General features: G+C 41.5%; 1 long non-coding RNA gene across 1 annotated transcript in view; it reads right to left on the bottom strand.

Moving 5' to 3' along the window:
• The window catches only part of LOC106781978 (uncharacterized), a 193,752-nt gene extending 181,318 nt beyond the window's left edge, over positions 1 to 12,434 (bottom strand). Inside the window, exons 1-2 of the long non-coding RNA XR_011428765.1 lie at positions 8,825 to 12,434; positions 8,260 to 8,609 (exon numbers count right to left, since the gene is read on the bottom strand). This is a non-coding gene — a long non-coding RNA (uncharacterized lncRNA). The remainder of the gene's footprint in view (positions 1 to 8,259; positions 8,610 to 8,824) is intronic.
• Between the last annotated feature and the right edge of the window lie 1,575 nt (positions 12,435 to 14,009).

The following is a 14,009-nucleotide window of genomic DNA, read 5'->3' as shown; positions in this document are numbered from 1 at the left end:
GAAATGGGGAGAGGAGGAAGGTATTGCTTTCTTCTTTTTGCTTTGCATTTCTGAGGAAACAGCAGTTGGAGTCATCATTTATTAATCACAAATTTTGGTGCTATGTCTTTAAAATAGAAAAACATCACTTGACTTTCAATGCATATTCTGCTAATTGGTAGGTTTTGCGTCTCAAGTAAACTGTAAAGGGAAGGGTGCAAACTAAACCGATTGCCCTACTTAGACAGTTCCTGGCAGGAATGCCGAGAAGGATTACCATGTATAACAGAAGGCTTATGTGACCCTGGGAGACAGTAGAACCTGAAATAACCTTAATATCCTGTCAACTTTCATTACCAGACCCTACTTAACAAGTAAAGCCTATTTAACAATCTGTCTGGGAAGGCAAAATCCATATCTTGTTTTTTAACCAGGATTTTTCATCCTGTTCTCTTTTTATCCTGGGGATATTTTCTTCCACCTCACTTCTCAGAGCAACATCTCTGCACTAGACCAAGTTATATGGTGTCCTGATTTCATCAAATTTCTCAGCACGTATGCCACTCCACAGCCCTTGATGCCACAGCCCTCACTTCTAGAAACATACCCTCTGGAACGCAGGGTCACTACTGAACAACTGGCAGTCCGGGGCCTAGCGGTGTGTTTGGGTAGAAACGAGTCCATCCTGACAGTTGTCCAGGGTCAGTGCTATGAAGGTTTTCAGGCTCAAGAAAGAGGGAAAATATTAGTCAAACCGAAGAGTCAAAAAGCAACAATATCTTGAATAAGCACCTGGGCCTTTTCAGACACACACAAATCCAGACGTCTTGACAAGCTGTCAGCTGCGTTTGCTGAAGGCATCCTGAGGTAGCTCGGCATGCCAAATGCTGTATATTCCTCAAGGGAGGTGTTCATAGGGAGATTCTAAAAATACCAGAGCACTAAAACAAATCCAAAATAATTGCATTTCTGTAGCTTTGTAATAACACTCTCAAGAAATAGACAATTCTCTCAGTCTCAGCAAATGCTTTCCCAAATTTCCAATTTAGATGCCATACATTGAGGTTCTAAACTCCCCCCATTCACAAGACATGGCTTAAGCTGTAGATTCAATTCTGTCTAATCAGAGGAGTTGAAACCATGTTTTTAGAAAATCACTAGGCAGTACACAGAGTGTGAATTCTACAAATTAGCAGCTGTGTGACCTCAGGCAAGTCACTTCTTCTCTCATCTGAAATATTTAAAGGATGGAGAAAGTATTAAAATTTGTTGAGTTCTTGGGCACTTTGCCATCATTACCGTATGTAAAGTTTACACTAAACGGTTTCCAACATTTCTTCTAGTTTCAGTTTTCCATTCTATTTACTAAGTGTTTAAATTGATTTAGCAAATGTTTTGAGGAGATTGTATGGGCCAGGCACAGCACAATATACTGCAAGTGTCATTAAAATCAATCTGAGGATGAAATACTGACGGGTTTTTACAAAGATTTTTTTTTTCCCATGAGAAACCAGTCCTCCAGGTTTCTTCTTCCATAAAATTCAGAACAGTTTCTTATGATGTTAACAGGGCCAGAGCATTACCCACCCTGTCACATGATTCTGTCAAGAATTTGTCCTTTTGCTCTTTGAGGAATTTTTCCGTTCCTCCCAGTGAGATGTACTCTAACTTCATTTATCTGAGCCCCAATATCTTCATTTAAAAAATTAATTCATAAGTTCGATGTTTAATTGGAAACAACGATGAATTGAGCCAGAATGGAGTTCAAGTTCTAGCTGTGGCACTAACCCGCTGGACAATATGCTGGACAATTCACTTTGTCTTTCAGGGTCCTACTTTCTTGATGTAAAGAATTTGGGATCGATGACTTAGCTTATTTCTAAAATTCTCATACAGCTTTAAAAGAGGGAAGGGAGGAGGAGAGAGAGAATTTGTGTAAACCTGCCCTGTGCAATGCAACAGCCACTAGACACAAGCGGCTATTGAGCATTTGAAATGTGGCTGATCCAAATTGAGATGTGCAAAAGAAAAGGGGGAAGGAGTAAAATATCTCACGAAAAATTTATAATATTGATCACATAATGAAATAATATGTATTTCGGATATATTAGGTCAAATACGTTATAAAATTAATTTCACCTGTTCCTTTTACTTTTTATTTTCATGTGGTTACTAGAAAATTTACAATTACACACGTGGTTCGCATTCGTGGCTAGCATCATGTTTCTGTGGGACAGCTGTGGCCTCGACGCTCTCAGTTATCCACTTACTAAAAAGCCATCAGCGCGTGAAGAGTTAATTAAGTAGGTCACATTGTTCTGGTCTGAATTAAAAATAAAATAAAGCAGGAAGAAAAGGAAAATGAGGAGGCGAGCTTTGCCCATACAGGGGATTCACTGCGTCCCCTGTCCCTTTACCAAGAGGCCATTGGGGGGTTCTGTCCTTGTCTCTGCTCTGGGACTTTGTGATGCAGATTTGAATCAGCAGAAGCCTGAGACCTACTAAGTGCAAGACCTGTGATCTTCTACCAGAAAAGGCAGACGGCTACCGACAGGAGAGAAACACAGCCACGGAAAGGGAAAAGGGCCTGGGAGGCAAAGGGCTGGAGCAGCCTGGAGTTGAAAAGGAGTTTTAGGGGAGCTGGACGTGGAGAGAAGGAGGAAGGACTATATTGCCCACAAGAGCTCTGCCCTCTGAATAAAGTGTTCTCTCTCTCTTCACTTCTCCATCCTTTTCCTTCCTATTTCTTTCCCTCCTTTCTATCTTGCTGTTCTGGCTGGGCCAGGCACTTCCACACATGCAGCTCATTTAATCATAATGAGGTCGGGTTGCTCATTCTCCTCAATTTACAATTGAGAAAATGGAACTCCGAGAAGTTACATAACTCGCCCAAGGTTGACCAGCTAGTAATTAGAGTGGAGCCAGGATCTGAATCCATCTCTCTTGATTTCCGTGGCTATGTTTTTCCCACAAGACCACATCACGTGCAAGCATTTCAACTGTTCTTTCCTAATTGACTTCAGGTATATGGTAAATTCAGCTAATTCTCTAGCTGCTGCACGCAGACAGTTTGGAGGTTATCCTACTTTACATTTTTAAACTGCTTCCTAAAATATGACAGGGTTAATTTTCAAAACTCCTTTTCACACTGCTAACTAATCACTGTCCAAATATTAATCAGATTTGAATACTTAGGCTAATAAAATAAGTAGGCCTGCGGCTCATTTGAATAGCTCAGCCAAACCTGTGAAGAAACACAATTAGCTGATACCCTGCCTGCCTTTGAGTAACAGATTTAGGCAAAAAACACATTATTTTAGCCAAAAGAATTAAAATTAATTTAGTTGATTATGAGACATCTATTAATGCAAATGTGTGAACCGAAACCGTTAAAATCATAATCATATAAATTCTGTAATTTAATTTCAACAGAAGTAGCAAAATATTTTTCCTTTGGCCCTTCCACAGAACCACATAAAGGAGACAGATGAAATGCATGCACGGTGCTTATTTGAAGGAAAGTTCCACAGTGTTCCATCTGTAATACCTCAAATGCCAGTGTTAATCCAGCTCTGAATCCACGAGGCTTTCAGTTCAGACCCCAAGGAAGGCATAAGTAATGCACACAGAAACGCCCCAGTTCAACACCCACAACAGAAGGCTGGCAGCCTGCGACTGGACCGCGAATGGGACTCCAAACCCATCCCCAGTCAAGGATTTAAACACACACAGGAGCTGTTTTTTTTTTAAGTCTAAGTAATAGAAAGCACAACTATCCAAATCATTTTCTTCATCATTTCATCTCAACCTACATTTTTTATCTGTGCTGGAAAATCCTACAAAGTAAGAGGAGCTAGGTATGAGCTGCTTTCAGGAAACCCAAGACAGTGCCAGAAAATATAAATATAGCAAGGATCAACAGATGCAGGAGGTGGAAATTGTTCTCATTGCTTAATAACTTTTTATTTGCAAAATAATTCTCTCTGATTTGTTTTAAATAACATTTCCTCTAGTGCCTTTAAGCAAAAATATATAATATTTATAGATCAGATTGGTATAGGGGATAGTAATTAGAAATCATATCTAATAGAAAATCAATCCAACAGTAAGAGAAAGTATCTATTAAACAATACACATCATAAGAAATATAATTTGATTTAGAAAATTTCAGTGTCCAAGAAACTTTCTTAAAAACTAGTATAACATAAAAGGTATTTCTATGTTTAAATAAGTTATAGAGAGCCTGGGAGATATAGTTTAATAGTAAGTAGGTAGGTAGGCAGACAGACAGATAGAAGAAGGAAGGAAGAACAGAAGGAAGGGCAGAAGGAAGATAAAAGATAGATCCAAATAGATATATTTTTTTCCTTTTGAAATCAGGAAAAGTGTAACAAGCATATAAGTATTTCAAACGAAGAAACGTCAGAATTCAACTCAGCACAAAATAATTTCAGATGAATTTCACCATATACCACAGATAGACTCTTCTTTTAGATTATTTTATTGAGGTCATATTGACTTATAACATCATGCAATTTCAGGTGTACATTATTATATTTTGGTATCTGTACAGACTGCATCGTGTTCACCACCAGTAGCCTAGCTTTTATCCATCACCATACATATGTGCCCCTTTACCCCTTTCACCCTCCCCCCACCCCCTGCTCTGGTAACCAGTAATCTGTTCTCCTTAAGAGAGACTCTTAAAAATTTTCATATGAATTACATTTATGTGTATGAGGTATGTTAAATTACCCAAAGTCTGATCACCATTTAAAGAAAAGCTCTGGTGAGCTTTTTTTTAAAAAACAGTGAACTGCTTCCTCATTTATCTGCGTTGTCAATCTTCCATTCAACAAATAATTACTGGCACCAATTATGTTCCAGGCACAAAGTCTACGATACTAAACAAGGCCGCCGAGTCCTGTAGTCAAGGAACTTGGAGAACACATGTGCAGACAGACAAGCGAGTCAACAATTTCATTTAATACGTGCACAGTGTGCTGAGTGCTGGGAAGGAAATAAACATGGCACGTGGTAGAGAATAGGCGGGGACCTATTTTAGGCTGAATAATCAAGGAAGGCTTCTCCAATGAAGTGACATCTAAGCTAAGATCTGAAAGATAAGGCAGAGCTCACCCATCACTCAGAGAGAAAGAGAGAAAGAATATTTGTGCTTTGTAGGGCAAACTGTAGGAGAGGTCTTTAAATAGAATTTAAAGGCCTGAGGAGTGAAGAAGGCTGGAAGATAGTTAGGAAGGAGGGAAGGGGCCAGAGGAGGGGTCAGGTAGGCTGAGGCTTTGAACAGGAGATTGGAGTTGAATCCAATCCACATTTCCGGGCAGTCACTCATGCTACCACGCAGAGAATAGACTGAAGAGGGGTAGCATGGAAGCCAAGCCACGCACCAGGGGGCTAGCGCACAGTTGGAAAGACGATGGGAACTGGACTAAGTGGTTGCAGTGGAAGGAGAGCTAGGTCAGTCCCCTTGAGGAGAGAAGCAACAGGACTTGCCGTTGGCTTGCATGTGGGGCTTGATGAAGAGGTTTGCGTCAAAGATGTCTCTTATATATATAGAATACAATCCAGATCTCTACATAAAATCTTCTCGATTTAATATAAAGATTGTGGTTTTCTTTTTTTTTTAAAGATTTTATTTTTTTCCTTTTTCTCCCCAAAACCCCCTGGTACATAGTTGTATGTTCTTCGTTGTGGGTCCTTCTGGTTGTGGCATGTGGGATGCTGCCTCAGCGTGGTCTGATGAGCAGTGCCATGTCCGCGCCCAGGATTCGATCCAATGAAACACTGGGCCGCCTGCAGCGGAGCGCGCGAACTTAACCACTCGGCCACGGGGTCGGCCCCAAGATTGTGTTTTAAAAGTATGCACTAGTCCATTGCATATGAAAATGTACTCTAGGTTGATAAGAATTTATTTAAGCTTCTCAGATTCAGATTCTCAATATCAATTATAACTAAATTTCTACGGAAAAAAATACATTGAGCCAAACATGGGAATCTGCGATTGTCTCTTCCCTTTATAATAATACACTTGAAGTGAGATTTTATTTTTTTTATTCCTCTTCAAAATCTTTAATAGCCTGCATCTCTGTTGTCCTTGTTTTAGAAAGCTGACTTGGACCCTCACTGGGGAACCTAGAAATGATTGAAGGAATTCATGTAGCCAGGCCTCTGCTTGAAGGGAGACATCCGAACCCTCCACCTCAGTCCAAGCGACGGATCCACATGATTCGAGAGTAGTTGGGGGGATAAGAGTCACCTAGAACAACCACTTTCATGAAATAAAGGAAACAAAAGAGCAAGGACAGAATTCAGCACGCGCATACCACACGCCTAGTGACTACATCTCTGCACTAATTTCAAAGCTCTAAGAGTTGGGAGGAAAAAAAACGAAGCCAAAAAATTGGCTCAGAATGCTTTCAGTTGTCAAGTTAATTGGCTCCCATTATTGAGGAATGCTTAGAACTTGAATTTCCAAAACCTACAAGCCACATAACAAAGTTCATATAAACCTATTGAGTTTTTGGTGCAAACATTTTCCTCTGGTGTAGTTTTCAGCAGCTCATGCTAAGTGGATATTAAGGGAATATAAACTCTGGGTTTTCACCCAATATTTTCCAAGAGATTCACCTGGACACTGGAGCGCGCAGAACGGTCAACAGCAGGTTACTGTAACATACCTTACAGATTACTCACAGAGAGAGAGAAAGATGTCAGTGACCCCAGACGACACCGCAAGCAGAGGTAAAGTACTGGGAAAAGACTCACCATGAGAACTTTGCTCAAAGCTCACACCAGAGGCCTCGTTCACACTCTGTGTGTGTTGTGTTGATTCATGTGTAAATTGGATGATTTTCCCCAAATCTGTTCCAGTTGCTCTCTCATCAGCTGGGTTTTCCCTGAACTTGTATACCTCACACACAAAGTAAGATTGTTCTTTGACTTGTAGGAGCATTGTGAATTTTATCCATATAAATCTAGGTCAGCCTCATGAAATTCTGAATATTCCATATGGGAAAAAACAGATGCCTAGGCAAAAGAGATTCGTGCCTGGTTCCCGTTTGAAATTATTTCTTCTCCTTCATTTTAGTTTCTAAATTTTAATTTCTAAATGGCTAAAAATTTTTTTTTTTGTTTCACACCTGAGCTAACATCTGTTGCTAATCTTTTTTTTTCCTTCTCCCCAAAGTCCCCCGGTACATAGTTGTGTATTTTTAGTTGTGGGTCCTTCTGTTGTGGCATGTGGGACGCCGCCTCAGCATGGCTTCATGAGCGGTGCCATGTCCGCACCCAGGATTCAAACCAGTGAAACCCTGGGCCGCCGAAGCAGAGCACGCGAACTTAACCACTCGGCCATGGGGCCTGCCCCTAAATGGCTAAAATTTTAATTTTAAGTGCTTTGAGGAGTATTTAAAATAATGAAATTTATTAGGGTGTTATTAAGGTGGAAGTGCCTCTCAAGACCCAGCCTCCGGGATCATGTTCAATGTGGAGAAGCCTCACCCTTCTTCCATCCCTTGTGTATTAGTCAGGGTTCCCCAGAGAAACAGAACCAGTAGAATATACATTTTTACACATAAAGAGATTTATTATAAAGAATTATAGAGGCTGGCAAATCCAAATCTGTAAGGTGAGCCAGCAGGCTAGAGACCCAGGAGAGTCAATATTACAAATGAAGTCTGATGGCAGTCTGCTGGAGGGTTCCCTCTTGCTTGGGGAGGCCATTCTTTTTGTTCTATTCAGGCCTTCAACTGATTGGATGAGGCCCACCACATTACGGGGAATAATCTGCTTTACTCCGATTAAAATGTTAATCTCACCCAAAAACACCCCAGCAGAAACACCCAGAATAGTGACTGACCAAATTTCTGAGTACTCCACAACCCAGTCAAATGGACATGTACAATTAACCATTATATCTTGCCACCCACAATCCCTCCTTCCTGCAAGGACAAAATCCAACAATAGAAAGAGCTAGGCCTTGGGGCCGGCCGTGTGGCTCAGTGGTTAAGTTCGCGCGCTCCGCTGCAGGCGGCCCAGTGTTTCATCGGTTCCAATCCTGGGTGCGGACATGGCACCGCTCATCGAGCCATGCTGAGGTGGCGTCCCACATACCACAACTAAAAGGACCCACAATTAAGCATACACAACTATGTACCTGGGGACTATGGGGAGAAAAAAGAAAAAAAAATCTTTAAAAATAAAAAATTTTAAAAAAAAAGAAAGAGCTAGGCCTTGAATTTCAAGGACTGTTAGGCTTACCTGCAATGTAGTTTAGTAGCAGAAATGAGGGTGGGCTTTGATATCAAATATACCTGGGTTCAAATCCTCTGTCTACCAGTACAGTTCAAGGACCTCCAGCAAGTGTTTTAACCTCTCGGAACCTCGGTTCAGTTCTTTGTAGAACAGAGATTACAGTTCCTCTCTCATAGCTTTCTTCTGAGGAATCAACTAATATCCCTGAAAGTTCCTGGCACGTGATAGGCTGCCAATGCATCTTATCGTAGCAGGAGTCCCAGCTGTGTCGTTTGCTGCTGATACTCAGCTGTGGCTGGCTGCCTGGTCGGGCGGGTCTGCCAGGAGACCATTTGCTTCAGGAACTGAAGAGCCTCCTGGGAAAGAACTCGTACAGAGTGAGGATGTCAGACAAGCCTGCCCCAGAGGAGAAAGCCTTAGTTGTCTAGGAAAGGGCTGGCTTTGACTCTCCAGGGCTACGCCCCTCCCCCAGCCCAGCCCCTTCAGATGCGCTCACATCAGAGTCCTGGGGAAAAAGGACACTCTGAACAAAAACAAAGACAGCTATTTTTTCTAAAAACATCTGACTCACCCTCTTGTATTTCTTCCACACACCCACGATCACTGGGGAGAATTCTGGCTGGTCCCACTGCCCTGGGATTCTCTCCTCCCTTGGATCAGCAGGCTTGGTTGACTAAGCCTAACTCAGAGTCTCAGAAGCTGCGTTCTCTGCTTGGGTTGCTCGAATGAAGTAAGCACCTGGCTTGCTTCCTGTCCTTCCCATGTCTGCATTCTTTGCATAGGTTAGCCTTTACATGGGCCACCAGAGGGATTTAGCTTTTCTAACCAAAATACGAAAGTCCAGTTCTTGTATAGCAAGTTAACAAGGCAAGCCACCGGTTACAGTAACACGCACATTCCCTGGTGGGCTGCTGCGACAATTAACCCCCACACGCCCCGCTCCAAACAAGGAAGCAGATACTCAGTAAAATCAGGACGGTATCATGAATTCACATTGGGAATTGGCCCAGACATAAACTGGAATGACACAACAGAGATGCTGAAGTTTTATAGGCTGAAAGTAGTCAAACCTGGTCTACCCGTAGATCTCATCCTTTCAACACTGAGGTTACCTTTGTTCCTCTGGTCCACCTTCCCTATCCTGTACTGGCCAGTGTCTTTCAATAGATAAAAACATTTGTTCCCCATCCCCAGCAAAGCTAGTTCTTCTAGATTGGTGCTGTCCAATAGAATTTTCTGCAACGATAGAAACGTTCCATATTGGCACTATCCAACGTGATAACCATGCACAGCTACTGAACACTTCAAATGTGCTAGTGTGACTTAATGAACTAAGTTTTTAATATCATTTCATTTTAATAAGTTTAAACTGCCACTGATAGCTAGTGACTACCATATGGCGCCATGCATACGTAGATAATCACTGCTCAGCCACAGAAGACTCCTTTCTGTCATCCAGTGGATCCATAACCCTGTTGTCAGGGCCTGGGAACCTAGCTATATGGTTCTATTCTCTTTGCAAGCCTCAACTTCTAACGAATTTGAATTCCTCAATGAGGAAATTCATAGACAATAATTTGTGGTGCAATAGCTGCCACACAGCCCTCAAACGATCCTGAGGCAGCTGGTTATAAATTTAACCCTAGCAAGTTGTTTTGAGGTTCATCACTTACAAACCCCTAACAATGGAGACCCAAAGGATAAATATCAGTTTAATTGCCTCTCCAATTCCTGAAGACCTTCTGAGCCTCCTTGGTTCCCCACGATGCTCTCAGTGGATCTTCCTTTATCATCCACTCTCTACCTGGTTCATGCCCTCCCCACCACCACCCGCTACCCCCAATTTAGGGGTCACCCTTCTTCTAATCCCTGAAGGCCAAAAGTATATTCATAGAGTAAAAGCATTTCTCCACACCCAAAAAGGTTTTCACACTTTGTGACTGGCTTCCTGTTTGAACAGAGCCCATTTTACATGAAGTAGATATAAGGTTCTCAGAAGGTTGCCCTGGTGGAATAAAATCAAGTTGTCCTCACAATCTATTCTCAAATTTCAGAGTACATAAGAACAGGACAGATTCACAGATACCACCCTTGATATTCTCATTCAGTGGGTCTCAGGTAGGGCACAGAAATCTGCATTTTTACAAGCACTTCAGGGGACACAATGCTCGTAAATTGTTGGAATGCACTTTCAGAAAATCTGAACTAGAAAAAACAATTTGTTTCTTAATTTCATCTCTTGGCATGGTACAATAATTTGACGGCAGAGTTAAAACTGCAGAGAAAAACTACAACCTAAGTCACCTTCCCGTAATCAAAGGCATATTCTCTGGTCTTTGGTTTTTCCCTGAAATTTCCAGACCACTTATATCCTGCAGTGATGTGCTTGCGTCTTTCCCAGGAATCTAAATCATGGTACCTCTTGAACCCACTCAGAGGTCGTTCCACTCAGAACAATGCCACAATCCAGCTGCCTCGTCACCCTCCTGCCCTAGTGTCATTCGCAGGGCCCATTATACACAGGCACAGGTCATTGCTCCTCAGACCACCTCTATACCCATTCAGATGGGTGCTTTTCAGACACTCTGTGACACTGTATGTCCTTCCTCTTTCTCACCTCCAAGGGCCTATGCTTAATTTATCTGTCTGGACTATGACTACACTCCTGATGCTAACATTGAGTTTCTAAAGCTCTGACATGTAATAACAACAAGGCTTTTGATGGCAGCAAGCTTGTGACAGGTAAGAAAAGCTTGTACACTAAAAGTAAGATTAAAAAGCTCATGGGCTACCGAAACCTCCAACCCTGCCTAAGGCCCCCAAAGGTTTTCTTGCTTCCAGAACATATTATTTTCTGCCCTCTGGGGACAAATCCATTTGGCGCATATTTGTCATCTACAAATCAACAGACAAACCAAGCACACTGATAGGGTTTTAGAATCCGTCATTTAGGCTAACTTGGGCAGGAGTCATGATGGATGTTTAGGAATGTGAGAGGAGGGAGGGCAGCAGTCATCCTGAGGATGTATATACATTAGGATTCCAATAAATAGGCATGTGGTGGAATACAACATGGTTCTGGCTTGGTTTGAAGTAAGGTGGTAAATTAGGATTCAGGAATGCAAACTTGAGCAGACAGACAACAATGGCCAGACAGATGGACACAGTGTGGAGGAGGGTGTGGTAGGAAGGGCTGTGACATGGGCTGTGCAGTCCTTCAGAACATGGTGCAGGTGGTGAGCAGGTACCAAAAATGATGAGTGACATAGCTCAGTCACTGCTGGGTCAGTGGACCTCGATGCTAAAAATCACTGAATTCTGAGCCCATGATCTGGACTGGAGGGAGTGGCAAGGGAGGTGGCTTTGACAGAATGCTTCTTTGCTACGGCAGAATTAGCTTGGGAACTAGCATGGCACAAGTAGGACTGGCAGTCACTTCGTGCCATTTGTGCTACTACTCATCAAAACAATTGAGCCACACTTCTGATACTTGGACTCTGTTATAATAATACAGGTTACATCATCAAATACACCATCTGTACCGGTTATGGGCTCCACACCCAGACTTGCCACTATGTATGCTTCACTTCACCATCTCAGTCAAAGAGCATCCTCCTAAGGAATGAAGAGGGCCCAGGCTGATGTGCAGAACTGCAACAGTGCCCCCCACACTCAGTTCAGCTGGTTGGGTGACGCCCTCCAAGTTAACCCTCAAGGGGTGCCTTCCTCCTCCTTCTCCGTCACTCTCACCTCCACTAGTTTTGAGACTACCATCAAAAGAGGAATACTGAAGCCTAGCATAGCTGGCCAGCATTTTGGAGGTGAAAATAAAACTGCTTATGAAAGGCATATCAATGCCGATAAAATGGTAAATAAAATAAAATCAAAGATATAAAATCACCAAGGAAAAAAGTACTTGTCAGGTATAATTTGCAGATGCAAATTTTTCATGCTTTTGACAACAAAAACAAGTTCACACAAAAAATAACAGAGCAAATGATATGGGCAGTGTGTGAGCCAAAAATGTGTTCAACCCAAGAGATTTTTCTGTTCACTATAAACAGGTATTAATTTGCGTGTGTTTATTACTCCTAATTTTCATACACATTGGAGGTCAATTAAGAAATTGATAAACCTCTTTCCTGAAAAGATTAAAGGAGAAAAATATTAACACACTGTTAATATGCTCACCAGAAAATAGAACTTGGTAATCATTGCTAGATGTAAATGTCCATGTTACCATGACCAGATGGAAGGCTAATGAAAAAGTTGTCCTTCTTTTCACACCTCAAATAATGGATGAAATAGAATCTTCATCTGCAATATAACAACAGACACACATTAAAATGTTTCATACTCAAAAAGAAAAGTAACACCTGTCAAACTCAGAAAAAAGTCTTTCTACTGTTTACTCCTACAAGCTACACAACTTATGCTGGATTTAATAAGTTAATAGTATATTCATCAAATACCCTAAAAAGTCAAGTTATTTGAGATATATACATATTCTCTATAAGAGATGGCCAACCAATACCTACAAAGTTTAAACTGATTGAAGAATATGAAAAGAAGTTTGGAGAAAAAAATGTCCCTAAATGAAACCTCCATTTTGATCATATTACATGTCAAGAATTCTGGGGAAAGTAAATCATGTCCCTTGCCACCAACAAATAGAGATACCGCAATGTTGGCTTTGAACAGAATTAAAGGAATCCATCTTTCAATCATCCATTCATTCAGCAAACCGTTATTGAGTATCTACCAAATATGTGGCACTATGCTAGACAAGAGATTTCAGTGAACTCAATGAATGCATCTTCAAGTTGAAAGGGATGTTCACATTCCTTCTGTGGGTTGCTCTCCCATTATCAGCTGGCCCTTTGAGAACTGTAAAACAGAAAACAGCATATGGATGTGGTAGAAAAGGAGAGCAAAAACAGGATGTGTAGGTGCTAAGGCTAAATCCATAGGATCTTAAGGAGCCTTTCACTGCGGGCATTAATGACATGCTCTCTGAGACCTATTGAAGGTTTTAAACTGAGCAGTAATGTGATCATATCTTTGTTTTAGAATATTTGGAGATAGGATTGGGGTCATGGTCAAACCTGGTAGCACGTGGGTCAATAATGAGCTGTTGCTGTGATCAAGAGAAAAGCGTAAGGCAGATTGGCCTACAGCAGGGGTGGTGGGAATATTCAAATGAAAAGATTCAAGCGATGTTTAAGAGTTAGTCTCCATTGGACTAAGTGATTGAGTGGATACAAGGGATGAAGGGAGGCGGAAGGCCAAGATGATGTTTCACTTCATCTCCCTGGACCCCAATTTTCTCGTCTATAAAATGGATTGATTATCATAACGGTATTTACAATGCAGCGCTTTTGTAGGGATCAAATGAAAACAATGAAAGTGGAATTACTTTGTAAACTGAAAAACTCTACCTGAATGTTTGCTGAAAACAGCAATAAAAAAGGTATTAGGGGAAGAAACTCTCTTCTTTGAAACTCAATTTCTTCATCTACAGAAATGGAATAGTGAGGGCGTCTTCAATTTCTAATGTTTCTTGACTTTATGACACTTTTCTTGGCAAAGTGGAATAATTCACCCAATTCCTTGAGATGAGATGGAGAGACAAGCCAGTAACCACCTCTACCATTTCAAAGATGAGCCTTTAATTCTGCTCTATGCCCTAATATGTGGTTGGCAGGCATTTGTCCATGCAACGAATCTTTACTGTACACTTCCTCTCTATGTCAGGT

This window comes from Equus caballus, chromosome 19, assembly GCF_041296265.1.
Source record: "Equus caballus isolate H_3958 breed thoroughbred chromosome 19, TB-T2T, whole genome shotgun sequence".
In the NCBI taxonomy this organism is placed as follows: Eukaryota; Metazoa; Chordata; class Mammalia; order Perissodactyla; family Equidae; genus Equus; species Equus caballus.
This window is presented reverse-complemented; position numbering and strand designations above follow the sequence as displayed.